Source organism: Tenrec ecaudatus, chromosome 2, assembly GCF_050624435.1.
Source record: "Tenrec ecaudatus isolate mTenEca1 chromosome 2, mTenEca1.hap1, whole genome shotgun sequence".
Lineage (NCBI taxonomy): Eukaryota > Metazoa > Chordata > Mammalia > Afrosoricida > Tenrecidae > Tenrec > Tenrec ecaudatus.
The window spans coordinates 146,164,266-146,178,958 of NC_134531.1; the positions used below are offsets into that span (position 1 = coordinate 146,164,266).

General features: G+C 39.3%; 1 protein-coding gene across 5 annotated transcripts in view; it reads right to left on the reverse strand.

Moving 5' to 3' along the window:
- The window catches only part of NRG2 (neuregulin 2), a 231,563-nt gene that overhangs the window by 85,659 nt on the left and 131,211 nt on the right, over window positions 1-14,693 (reverse strand). The window lies entirely within an intron of this gene.

Below are 14,693 nucleotides of genomic sequence, written 5' to 3' on the forward strand. Positions count from 1 at the left end.
CTCTTCCAGTGTCCCAAGGCAGAAGGAAATAAAATAATTTTGTTAAGCAGCAAGGGGCTGGTCATATCCATAAAGCACCAAATAAAGTCCTGGTGGCACCCCGGTTAAGCACTTAGTTGCTAACTGAAAGATCAGCCCTGAGAACCCAAGAGCTGCATCAGAAGAGAAAGATGAGGTAGCCCGGCAGCCTGCTTCTGTACAGATTGTAGCCTGGGAAAAATTCTGAAGCAGCCCCACTCTGTCCTACAACGTCACTGCAAGTTGGAATTGCATAGATGGCATACCACAACACAAGGCAGTGAGAGCAAGATGTGTCCTAAAGAATCCCCCACAGAGATGGTTTATGTTTCATCTGTTTTAGCCACGAGTAGGTATGTTTGGAAAAGGATTCAACAAAGAGCGCCAAACTCCTCCCGATATCAGAGACAGAAAAGGAGCCGAGTTTAGTTAAGACTCTCAGGCAGGTTCCCTTTGGTTTGTGTTTCCTTTCCTCACAGGAGGTCTGCTTTCCATCTCGGCAGAACACATGGCTGCTCCTGATGATAAACCGTGTGCCTCAATGACTTCCAGACGCCCGCCTGTCCACTGCTGATCTGGCTCATGGTCCCACTCAGCCCAAATGGCTGGGGACTATCCAGCAGGGCCATGTGCGTTGCCACACAAGGGCCCAGGGAGTGGCAGCCCGCGTAAATTGATCAGGACGAGAAGTTGCCCGGGCTAACGCACACAGGTGGGTCATGGGATGCTGTCTACAGTGAAAAGAGCTAATGCAGAGGGAGCTGGTCCACAGATACCATCCAAACAAATAACAGATTAGCTTGTGTCTGCTCCACGTAAGGATAGTCAAATTAGCGGGTAGCAAGAATAAGAAGCTACAAGTCAAAACATGACGAAAAGCCAAGTGTACATGTGCTTTGACTTAGATGAACCTGAGACTGAATCCTACTAACTCACTCTCACTAGATGGTTATTTTGAATACATTACTTCACTTTTTGAACCTCAGTTTCTTCCACTGTAAAATGGAGACAATGATACCTATTTTACAAATTTGCGGTGAAGACTAGATGAAACGACAGATAAAAAGAATGCAAGAGAAGCCTGTCACAAAGAAGGGACCTAATATGGACCGTCTATTCTAGAGAAAGGGCATGATGCCATTCCTGGATCTTATCATCTGGTCGGGACCACGCATTTCATGAGCATTAGCAAACACGGAGGATGCTGGAAAATGAACAAGACATAATTGAGCACTAGTGTGCACAGCAGTTCAAAGATTAACAAGATCTCCAGGTGACAGTCACCAGAAAAGACAACCGGGAGAACCTGGGATGGAGTAGGATCCCAAGAGCCTGGGATGGAGAAGAGAGACAGAGGAAGCCTGTCTCCTGTTCCCAGCCCCGAAGGAAATCCTAGGACTAGCTTCACAACGTGAACCTGAACTCAGCTTCGAGGAAGGAAGGGAATGTCTCACGCCTTGTGCTGGGAGTGGTCGTGGAAAATGGGTCTGGTGAGTAAGGCACGCCATGTAGACGCTGCGATGGCGGCTCTCACACGCAAGTTCAGTAGAAATTGGTATGACTTATACGTAAGGGAATTTGGTAATATCCGTCAGCATTTTAAATGCATGTATCCTTTGACTAAGCAATGATCACTTCTGAAATTACACTCCAGAGATATGGACAGGTGCAAAATAATGCCCACTACTAATATTAACAGCAAGATATGGGAACTAACTGTCTGTAAAAACAAAACTCTAATAATCCTCAAAAATCACAGATTCCAGATCGACTTCAGCCTATAATCCACAATGTTCAATTTTAAATAAAATTATTAGACATGCAAAGAAATGGAAAGTGTGATCCATAAGCAGGAAAAGGGCACTCAACAGAAATTCACTACCAGTGGGTCTAGAAGATTAAGTTGAAGACAAAAATTAGAAAAACGTTCTTATAAATATGTTCAAAGAAAATATGCTAGAAGTGAGTGAACAGATGGGGAATTGCAATAGAGAAATAGAAACTATTGTAAAAATGGATTCCTAGAACTAACATGTACAACCAATGAAATGTTACAAGATCACTAGCTGGGTTCAGCAGAAGATTGTAGATGGAAGGATAAATATCAGTTAACGTGAAGATGAAAAGAACAGAGAGGAAAACTGATTGAATAATAAGAAATACAATCACAGAGACCTGGAAAACAATAAGAAACAGCTCAGGTTATTAGATACCCAGAAAAAGGGGAGAAATTAAAAGAGGCAGAAATATATTTGAAGATATAACATCTGAAATTTGATGGAATTATTAATTTACAGATAAAAAAATTTCAGCAAACCCTAGTAGGATAAGCACAAAGAAAATCACACCTGGGCATGTCACCGTCAAACTGCTGAAAGACAAAAAGAAAGATCTTGAAAGGAATCAAATAAAAATGACATCTTATATACTAGATAAAAACAATAAGACCAATGGTTGAAATGTCATTAGGCATTATGGAAGCCAGAACGTTTTAAAATAAGACACTCAAAATATTTAAGAAAAAGAAATTCAACCAATAATTTAAAAAAAAGTTGTATTGGGACATAATCCATATATCATGCAATTCAATAGTTCAATCGTATCAAGAAGAGCTGTATGGTCATTATCACAATCAATTTTAGAACAATTTTATTCTTTTTGTACTCATTATTATCTCACCATTTTTCCCCAACTTTCCCTGCCATACCCCCAAAGAAACCATTAATTCAGTTACTGTCTCCATACAGTCACCCATTCTGGATTACATGTACCAAAAAACACAAAAACAAAAAGAATTTAAAAAGCTAACGACAATAACAAAATGGACAAAACCCCCAGTTGAAAAGAAAACAGAAGTTATTAGAAACTACAACTTTAAATTAGGTGAAAAGAGAGATCAAATGATAGGGTATTATATTTTAAATCAACGACATCTGCCATAATCCACTTTCCAATGCACCCTGTGACAGCAAGACTATTCACATCCTTCGTCTGTGTGCAGAGGGCATTCACTGAGGGTGGATACACGTGTATTTCCCAGTCATTAAAAACAAGCAAGCAACAAAAAACTGATGGAACTTTTACATGGGTCAAAAGGGGAACCAAATCAGATGTTTCCTTTTAACCTGACTATATCTACTATAATTGTCTCTCTAATCCCCTCTGTCTGATAACAAATTATTCACATCCCTTGACTATTGTGAGGGGATTTGCTGGAGGCTTAATCCATGAGTGGAATCTGCAAATGGATTTGGCCTTCCACGGTCATCCATAGCCTTCTGCAAACCAGGTGTTCCCAATTTAAGCTCCGATGCCTTTCCTTCCCTGAGATTTGGATTTTATTATTTACAGCCCTTGGATCACACAGGCTGCTGTGCTTCTTCCATGTGGACTTGGTTGATACCTCACTTCGATGACTCAACCAAGAATTTTATTTCTAGTGACTTTACCCTTCAAAATTGAAGGTAAAATAAAGACATTTCTAGGAAACGAAAATAGAAAATTTATTGGCAGAAGGTCTGCTCTATAAGAAATGCTAAAGGACTGAAGACAGATGTGTGTGTAAGCAAACATGGTGAAGAAAGCTGATGGTGCCCGGCTATCAAAAGATATAGCGTCTGGGGTCTTAAAGGATTGAAGGCAAACAAGTGGCCATCTAGCTCAGAAGCAACAAAGCCCACAGAGAAGAAGCACACGGCCTAAGTGAATACAAGGTGTTGAATGGACCATGTAGCAGACACCAAGGAACAAAAACAATCATTGTGTGAGCACCTTCTTCACATAAACTCTGAAGACGAAGGTATGCATAAGCAAGTGTGGTGAAGAAGGCTGATGGTGCCTGGCTATTGAGAGATATAGCGTCTGGGGACTTAAAGGCTTGGAAGCAAACAGGCGGTCATCTAGCCCAGAAGCAACAAAGCCCACACGGAAGCAGTACACCAACATGGGTGATCATGAAGGGCAGAGGAGACCAGGTCTCAAACAACAAAGGCGGCGGGGTGGTGGTGAGAATCACATCACCGTGAATGAGGGGAGTGCATGATGGGGACGCAATGCCCATCTGTAGACAACTGACATCCCTTGCAGAGGGGTAGTGGGGAGGAGATGAGTCACTCAGGGTTCAGTGTAGCAACAGTGAAACTCAAAACCTTCCTCTAGTTCCTGAATGCTTCCTCCCCTCCCAATCATCATGACCCCAATTCTACCTTGCGGACCTGGTTACATCAGAGGATGTACAGCGGTGCAGTAGGGATCTGGAAACACAGGGAATCTAGGACGGACGAACCCCTCAACACCAGCGGTAGGAGTGGTGACACCAGGAGGGAAGGGGGTGTAGAAAGGGAGAACCGATCTTGGAGATCTATGTGTAACCTCCTCTCTGGGAGATGGGCAATGGGAAGGTGGGTGAGGGGAGATGCCGGGCTGTGTAAGATAAGATAAAATAATTATTTATAAGCTATTAAGGGACCAGGGGGAAGGGGGCAGCGGGGAGGGAGGGGGAAGGGAAAAAAAAAGGGAAACCGAGCTGATTCCAGGAACCCAAGTGGAAGGTGAATTTTGAGAATGACGAGTGCAACGAATGTATAAGGGTGCTTTGCTCAATTGATGTATGTATGGATTGTGATAAGAGTTGTATGAGCCCCAATAAAAAGATTTATTAATTTAAAAAAAAGAAAAGGAAAGAAAAAAAAAAGAAATGCTAAAGGAAGTTTATTAGTTTGAAAGGTGATGACCCTAGAAGATAGGAACTTGAATCCACAGGGAACAATAAGGAACACAGGAAATGATCAATATAAAACAAAGTTTATATATGCTTCTTTAATGGACAGAGGAGTGCTTAAAGGAAAAATTACAACATTACATTGTATTGGTGAGTGTATCTAAGTTGGATCCTTTTATTATACTGGTTAAATCTGTATGCTGATAAAATAATCTGAGAAGCTGGTCTATAGGAAGAAGAATGTGGCATGAGTATTGGAGGAAGATCATTAACAGCCAACAATATGAAGATGTCATAACCTTTCTTGCTGGAGTTGGAGAGGACGTGAAGTGCTTACTGATGAAGACCAAAGATGACAGCTTCCATTATTCCCAGAATAAAGAAAACATAGTTCTCACAACTGGACTAGTAAGCAATATGAGAAATGAAGACAAATTGAAATTGTTAAGGATCTAGTTTTACTTGGGGCCATGTCCAATGCCTATGGAAACAGTACCAGGAAATAAAATTATGCACTGCATTGGGAACATCTGACAACGACTTCTTTACAAAGAGGCTCAGACGTTAAGATAACACCTTGAAGGCGAAGACGTCCCTGGCCCAGCTCACGGTCTTTCTTCATGACATGTGAAACTGGACGATGGCTCAGGAAGAACAAAGAACGGATGCAGGTGACTTATCGTGCTGGTGAAGGATCTTGAACTGCCAGAAGAATGAATAAATCTATCTTGGAAGAAGTGTGGTCAGAACGCACCTGACAGCCAGGATGACGGGACTTCACAACTAGTCCCTGGACAAGGACATCCTCCTTCGTGAAGCAGAGGACCAGTGACAGAGAGGAAGGACCTCAGTGAGGCAGACGGACACAGCGACTGTAACAACAGGTCCACACATAACAAAGAGTGTGAGGATGGTGCAGGGTCAGGCAACGCTTCTTTCTGTTGTACACAGGTCTTCATAGTCACAGCCATCCTGACAGCACCGAATAATAACAGCTTCAGTCTTCATGGTGAATGACTAAGTGCTTTCTCGCTAATATCAGGAATATGATTGACATAAGCCAAGGATGTCTGCCATCACCACTTCTAATAAAAGCTGTACTGATGGAGGTCCTCATCAATACCAAACAAAAGAACAAAAAAGCAAGGGGAAAATGTATACAGATTGGAAAGGAAAGTTGTCCTTTTTTGCAGTGACATGTTCACTCATGTAGAAAAATGTAAAAGTTCACCCCCAAAAGCTACCAGAACTCATATTTTTAGCAGTTTCAGGGTAAATGATGTGATGTGAAAGTGGCACGAAGGACCTCAGTGGAGGAGAGGGGATAAGGTGAGCTGAGGCATCATCTCCACACTAACTACACCACAGAGGACCCTAGCACTTCCTCCCCAACATACTTGTGGGGGGTCCAGTCTGTGCTAGAGAAGGGTGAACATGACTGAATTTGAACAGGAAAATTCATAGGTTCCTAGACCCTAGGTTTGAAAGAGTCACTGCCTGCTCTGTATTCTGGGCAGATAAGAGAGATTCAATCAGCTGGTGACTAACTCTCAATGTCCAGCTGGAATTCTCAGGACTAGACTGTGGCAACACTTTTCTGGCATACTGGGGGGATGAGCCAGGCCTAGGGGAACGTAAAATTAGATGAACCAGCATTAGGGAAAATTAACATAAGAGAGTTTGAACCTCATCTCTCTTAGGACCTAGACTTCAAAGAGGCATTACCTGCTTGTCTGTTAGCTTATAGACAGAGGAGAGCAATTTAAAGAGCCCCTGGCTCCTTCTGTGATGTACAGAATTAATGAAGACACCTTGGTCAATGAGCATGCAATGTCTTGGCTATGCTCTTCTTTCCCATTTCTTCAGTATGACCATCAAGAAACTCAGCAAGTGACCTGGAGAATGGGATCTTGATAGGGGCAGTATTAATTGTTTCCTCCCATCAGTCCTGCTTGGGATAGGCTAGGGAGGTAAAATTACAAAGACTATGTCTCAGAAGTAGCGGTTAATCTGGGCATATGTGAAAACAAGAGAAAATGATCAAATGATGGAACATATGCAGATGTGGACACGGACGAGGTCTCAGAGGAGGAGAAAGTTTTAGAACTTCCTATGAGAGAGCTTATGAGAATGGCATTCAACTGCATTAAGCAAATGCATGGGGAAAGTTGACAGAAATACAGGCGGGGGGGGGGACAAACAGAAGAGAAGATAAAAGAGCTCATCAGGGAAGCTGAGCTAAATAAAACCAACATAACAAAATAATTGAAAAACTGGGAATAATTAAACTCCAAATAGTAAGCCAAAATGAAAACACTAAGATATTAGAAGTGGATAACATTTTGAAAAAATAAAACAAAAGAATTGAAACAATGGAAATCTTAGTCAGTGATCTGGAAGACAAATATCTCAAGACTAAAGTGCAAGAAAATCAAACTAAGAAAAGACCCCAAAAGTTGAATAAAACTTAAGAGTTCTATGATAGACTGTCAAAAGGAACAATTTACATTGGCTAGACATCCCAGAAGGGAAAGAAAAGTGAACAACAGAGAAAATAGTTGAATAAATATTAAAAGGTACCTTCTCTAACATATGACAACAGAAAGTACCTATACTCAGAGAACTCCAAACATAATTGATCCCAAAAGAAAATCATCATGACACTTCATAGTCAAACTTGCTAACATTAAATCAAAGGATGTAATTCTGAGAGCAACAGGAGAAAATAGAATAATCTTCTGTAAAGGTGAACCAGTAATAATAAGCTCAGTTATTTTTTCTGTGAAATCCATGCAGGCAAGAAGGCAATAAATTGATATATTTAAAATCTTGAAAGAAAAAAACAACCCTGCTAATCAAGAATTCTATATCCAACAAAAATATCTATAAATATGAGGGAGAAATAAAATAATTTTCAATCAAGGAAAAACTAATAAAAAGTACTAAAGAAAATTCTTTGAACAGAGAATCGTTAACCACAGACAGCAACTAAAATCATCATACAAATTGTTATTATCAATAAATCATCCTTTTGCAGTAGTAATAAAGTGCAACAAACTATATAAATCAAAATAAGAAACCACAGACACCGTTCTCCAATGAATAATGACAACCAAAAATAGATGAATAAAGGTAGATATTAGACAGTCAAATGGAGAAGATATTGAGTAGTTCACAAAAGACAACAAATTTTATTAAATTGAGAAAAAACCAATTTAACTTCAAAGACAATATTAAAACTGCAACAAAATAAAATAAAATCCTGTTAAGGCGTAAGATAAAAACAGAAACAAATAGTCAATAAAACCCATTAGCAAAAAGAAAGCAATACAGAAAATTATGATGGAGAAACCACCACCACACACACATAATGAAATGACAGCAATACAACCATACTTATCAATAACAATACAACCATACCTATCAATAACAGCATTGAAAGTAAATGGATTAAATTCACCAATTAAGAGTCAGGGACTAATAGAATGGATAAGAAAACACAAACCATTTATATCTGCTTACTAAACATATATACCTCGGCTGTAAACAGACTAAAACTCAAAGGATGGGAAATAAAACACATATCAAACTGATGGTAATCAAAAGAAAGTAGCAATAATACTTTCTGACAAAATAGGCATCAAAGTCAATGCCATGAGGAGACAAAAAGAAGGTCATTATATAAAGAGAGAAAGCCTCAACCGAGCAAGAAGACATAACCATAATAAACATCAATGCATCCAATGAAACATCCTCAATATACATTAACTAAACTCTAACAGAAGTGAAGAGACAAATAGACCACAATACACTATTTCTAGGAAACATCACTTTAAAGATCAACTAGAAAGAAACCCAGTAAAGATATGGAAGAACTAAGCAATACAATTAATCAACACAATTGTTTAGACATATACAGACCGCCTCACCCAAATGCAACACAATATACATTTTTTTCTTAGTGGACATGCAACATACTCCTTAATAGATCATTTGGTAGGTAATGAAGCAAGCATCGAAATGTAAAACATTAAGATAATTATAAGCCATTTTTCATCCACAATGCTATAAAATAAGAACTCAATAATAATAGGATGATCAACAACAAAAAAATCACTTACATGGAAACTGAACAACACCATACTTAAAAATCACTGGGTAATTGAAGAAATAAAGAGCACACTTTAAAAATCCCTTGAAACAAATGAGGACAGAAAGTAAAACATACCCAAATCTCTGGAACCCACAGGACAATTTATAACAATAAGTATGCATATCATAAGGGAAGAAAGAATTAAACAGCTTAATATTATTTACAACAATTAGAAAAAAAACCTAGCAAAACAATCCTTCAGACAACAGAAAAAAAGAGATAAAGATTTGAACAGAAATAAAGGAATCAGAAAATTTAAAAAAACAATAGGAAAAATCAACAAGCTAAGAAGTTGGTTCTTTGAGAGGATTACCAAAATCAACAAATCACCGGCAAACTTAACAAAAGAAAGGAGATAGAAAGCAAATATGAATACAAAACAGGTGGCATCCCAACAGAACCAAGCAAAATAAAAAGATAATTGCACAATGTTATGAAAAAATTCTATTCCAACAAATTTGAAAACCTAGAAGAGATGGACAAATTTCTAGAAACACATTACTTACATATTAACACAGATTGATGTAGAAAACCTTAACAAAGATCTATTACAAGAAGAAATAGATTTGGTCATGAAAAACTCCCAACATCAAAAAGTCCTGGACCAGAACATTTTACTGGGAAATTTTACCAAACATCTTGAGAAGAGTTAACACCAATTTTACATGAGCTATTTCAGAATATAGAAAAGGATAATGTACTACCAAATTCTTTTTATGAAGCAGGTATAATCCTGATTCCTAAGCCAGGAAAAGGTTTAAATCAGAATTGAAAATTATAGACCAATATCCCTGATGAATACAGGTGCGAAAACTTTGACCAAATTTCTAGACAACAGAATTCAACAAACATTAAAACAAACAAACAAACAAATAAGATAGATCATGATCAAGTGAGATTCATACCAAGTCTGCAAGGATGGTTCAATATTAGCGAGCACAATCAATGTAATCAACCATATAAACAACAAAAGAAGCATGATTATATCAATCAATGCAGAAAAGTATTTGATAAAATTTAACATTCATTCTTAATGAAGACAATAATATAGGAAGAGAAGGGAAATACCTCAACATAATAAAGATCATATATGCATAACCAATGGCTATCATCTCACTTATTGGAGCTAAATTAAAAACATTACTACTCTGAATGGAAACCAGAGTTGCCTTTTTTCATGACTCTTATTTAATATAGTCCTTGAAGTCTTAACCAGAGCTGTAAGACATCAAAAAGATATTAAAGGCCTCCAAATTGGCAAAGAAGAAGCAACACTTTTTTATTTGCCAATGACATAATTCTACTATAGAAGTCCCCAAAGAGTCAGTAAAAATATTGCTAGAGCTAACTGAAAAAATCTGGCAACATAGCAGGCTGTACGATCAACATACACAAATCAGTTGGATTCTTGTACATCAAAGAAGAGAACTCTGTAAAGGACATTAAAGAAACAATACAGTTTATAGTAACTGCCTAAAAGATAAAATACTTAGGAATAAATCTAACCAGGGAAACAAAAGATTTATACAAAAACAGTAGAAAACACTTTTAGAAGAAACCAAAAGAGAAATAAATGAAAGAATGTCCTATGTTCATGGACAGGAAGACTTAATATAATGAGCATATCAGCATTACCGAAAGCACTCTATAAATTCAATGCAATTCCTATCCAAATACCAGCACAATTCTTCAAAGAAATGGAAAAACTAATCACCAACTTCATATGGAAAAGAAAGAGACATATGAGAGGCAAAATACTATTTAAAAAAAACCCCAAAATAAAGTAAGAAGACTTTCAGTCCCTGATTTTAAAACATGGTACAGTCATGGCAATCAAAACAGTTTGGTATTTGTACAAAAAGGAAGAACATGCTCAGCATATCTTAAACTGAAAGAACTCAGGACAAAAGTAAATATCAAGTTACAATATTGAAAGATTCTATGTGTAAAATATTGAATGGTACAGGAAGTGTGCAGGATGAACATAGAGTCACTGTGTCAAAATGAAGTAGTCAATATTCCACCATTTCAGGAGATAGCATATGAGCAGGAACAGATGGTGCTGAAGGAAGAAGTCCAGACTGCACTGAGAGTATTAGGTCAGAACAAGGTTTTAAGAATTGATGGAATACCAAGTGAAATGTTTCAATAAGCTGATGAAGCTCTGTAAGCACTTACTCATCTGTGCCAGGAAATTTGAAAGACAGTTACTTGGTCTACTGACTAGAAGAGATCCATATTTGGATCCATACCCATTCCAAAGAAAGGAGACCAAACAGAAGGCTCAAATTATAAAACAATATCATCGATGTCACATGCAGGTAAATATTTGCTGAAAATCATCCAACAGTGGTTGCAGCAGTACGTTAGCAGAGAATTGCCAGATGTTCAAGTCAGATTCAGAAGAGCACGTGGAACAAGGGGTATCATTACTGATGTCAGAGGGATCTTGGCTAAAAGCAGAGAATACCAGAAAGATGTTTATTTGTGTTTCATTGAATATTCCAAGGCATTCAATTGTGTGGATCATAACAATCTTGGATGGCCTTGAGAAGAATATGGCTCCCAGAACACTTCATTGTGCTCATACAGAATGTATATATGGCAATGGGGTGAACAGAACATGGCTTTTAATGAGGAAAGTTATGCATCAGGGTTGTATCCTCTTAGTATATGAATTCAATCTATATTCTGAGAAAATCATCCAACAAGCTGGATTATTTGAAGAAGAATGTGGCACCAGGATTGGAGAAAGGCTTATTGGGATAGACAGATGACACAACTTTGCTTGTTGAAAGTGAGGAGGACTTGAAGCATTTGCTGACGAAGATCAAGGGTTACAACCTTAGTATGGATTATAACTCCATATAAAGAAGATCAAAATGCTCACAACTGGAAAAATAGGTACCATTATGATAAATCAGAGAAGAGGTTGAAGTTGTCAAGGACTTTGTTTGCTTGGATCCATAATCAAAGTTCATGGAAGCCTCAATCAAGAGATCAAACAATGCAGTTAGCTGGGTAAATCTGTTGCACAAGACATCTTTAATGTATTAAAAAGCAATGAAGTTACTTTGAGGACTAAGTTTTGCCTGAGCTAAGCCATGGTATTTTCAATTGCTTCCTTATGCATGTTAAAGTAGAACATTGAGTAAGGAAGACCAAAGAAAAATCAATGTATTTTTAATTGTGATGCTGGAAAAGAATATTGAAAGTACCATGAAATGCCAGAAGGACACTCAAATCTGTCTGGGAAGCAGCAGGACCACAGTGTTCCTTAGAGGCAAGAATGGTGAGACTTTGTCTTACGTAATTTGGGCATGTTTTCAGGAGGGATCAGTCCCAGAAGGAGGTGATCATCCTTGGTAAAGCAGAGGGGCAGTGAAAAGAGGAAGGCCTCAGGCCATGGACTGACACCGTGGCTGCAGCAATGGGCCCAAGCAGCCGCTATGTCAGTGATGTACGACCAGGCAGTTCTTCATTCTCTTTTGCACAGGTTCACTATGGGTTGGAGCTGACTCCATGCCACCTAGGAACAACAATATGCATACTCATATTGCTCACAGCAATTTCTATAATAGCAAAAAGAGGGAAGCAATCAAATCCCCCATCACTGGCAGGATGGCTAAGTAAACTCTGGTGCGTTCACAACTTGGAATATTGTGTGTCCTTAAAAAGCAATGACTTGATTGTTGAACGCTCGACATGGATAAAACTGGAAGACATTGTGCTCAGCAGAGTTAGACCATCTCATAAAGATAAATATTTTATGATACCATTATTACAGAAAGAAAAAATAAAACAAGACAAAATTGGTTTTCATACCAAAGGAAAAGACTTTGAAGACGATGCTGAGGCCGCACTGAAGGCGAGGGACAAGGAAGGGCAGAGGGAGGATGGCTTAACAAAACAACTGAAGAACCACATACAATTTGGGGGTGGGGGTGATTCATTGGGATACTGCCTCTGTTCCAGTGGGCTGTGCAACTATGGATAGTATATTTTCCTTTGTATGTGTTATAGTCCACAAGTAAAAGGGAAACTAATAACAGTCAATTAAAAATTAAGTTAAATTAAAAAGAAAGAGAAGGGTTGCAACATTACCCCCCCACTAGAGTAGTGGTTTCTTGGGGTGATGGGGAGATGCTGGGTGTGTGGCCGGGGGGAGGGGGAGCTAATAACAGTGAGTACAAGAAGGAAGAAAATGTTCTCAAACTGATGTGGCAATGGCTGTACAGCTCTTCTTGATATGACTGAACTGTTGGATTGCATGATGTGTGGATTATGTGTCAATAAAACTTTTTTAAAATCCCCCAGGTGAGAACCGAGTAGTATGTCAGGGACCAAACCAAATCCAGGGATACATATGATAGCCAACTAAAAAGGAGGTGGGGAAAGGAAAAAAAAAGAAAAAGAAATGGGTAGCAGGGGCACAGTGCACTAACCCACCCAAGGGAAGGGTATTGTTTATATTTCCACAGGGAAAGAGGGACCAGACTTCAGCCCAGTGCTCCAAGATGTGAATACAACATGCCGGCATGGAGCAGGGAAACAGTGGAGAGGTGTGAGGGGCTGACCCCAATCCCAACTATGTGAACATCTGGCCCTGCCCCCAAGAGTTTAGTTCAGAGGACAGCACTGAATCTGCAACTCCGGGAGAGGGACATGTTTGATCAGAGCACAGGGGAGCAGATGAAGTGGGGTGGGTGGGGAGGAGAGATTGGACCACATCCTGGCCCACCAAGCCTTGAGGACGATATTCCTGCTCAGAGCAGGCAATCCACAGAGAAGACCACATGGCTGGCCCCACTATGAGGACACTGACCCATAGCCCTATAGAGGACAACACTGGAGACACAGTGTGGGAATTCTGCCTGATCTGATCCCACCACACCGAGGCAAAACACAAAGGGTGTGCAATAGAAAACCAAGGGAACAGAGCAACAAAGTCTCCAGAGAAATCCAAAAATAGACTTTGGGGCCAGGGCTTGGCGCCACAACAGATTCGACTAGAAAATACTCCTAAAGGCCAACAAACAGTCCTTGAACTAACTACAAGCTTTTCTTTCTTGTTTTTTTTTGTGTGTGTCATTGGTTTGTTGTTTTTTTGTTTTGTGTTTTTGCTTGCTTTTGCTCTGTCTTGTTTTTGTGCATGTTATTATCTCTGCAGATCTGTCTAAATAAGACAGGCTGGATGAACAATCTGGAGGAGAAAACAACAGGACCGACAGTTCCGAGGGGACATGGGAGACGGGGAGGTGGGGGGAAAGGAAGTGGTGTTAACAAACCCAGGGACAAGGGAGCAACAAGTGATCCAAATCGGTGGTGAGAAGGGTGTAGGAAGCCTGGTAGGGCGTGACCAAGGGTAATGTAACCAAGAGCAATTACTGAAACCCAAATGAAGACTGAGCATGATAGTGGGAGAAGAGGAAAGTCCAGGGAAATAGAGGAAAGAGCTAGGAGGAAAAGGGCATTTATAGAGGTCTAAATAAAGACATGTACATATGCAAATATATTTATATCTGAGGATGGGAAAACAGATCTATGTGCATAGGTTTAGTATTAAGGTAGCAGATGGACATTGGGCCTCCACTCAAGTACTCCCTCAGTGCAATAATATTTTCTTCTAATTGGCATTCTATGATGCTCACCTTCCCGACACAATCACTGAAGACAAAGCGGGTGAATCAGCAAATGTGGCGAAGAAAGCTGATGGTGCCCGGCTATCAAAAGATGTAGTGTCTGGGGTCTTAAAGGCTTGAAGGTGAACAAGCGGCCATCTAGCTCAGAAGCAACAAAGCC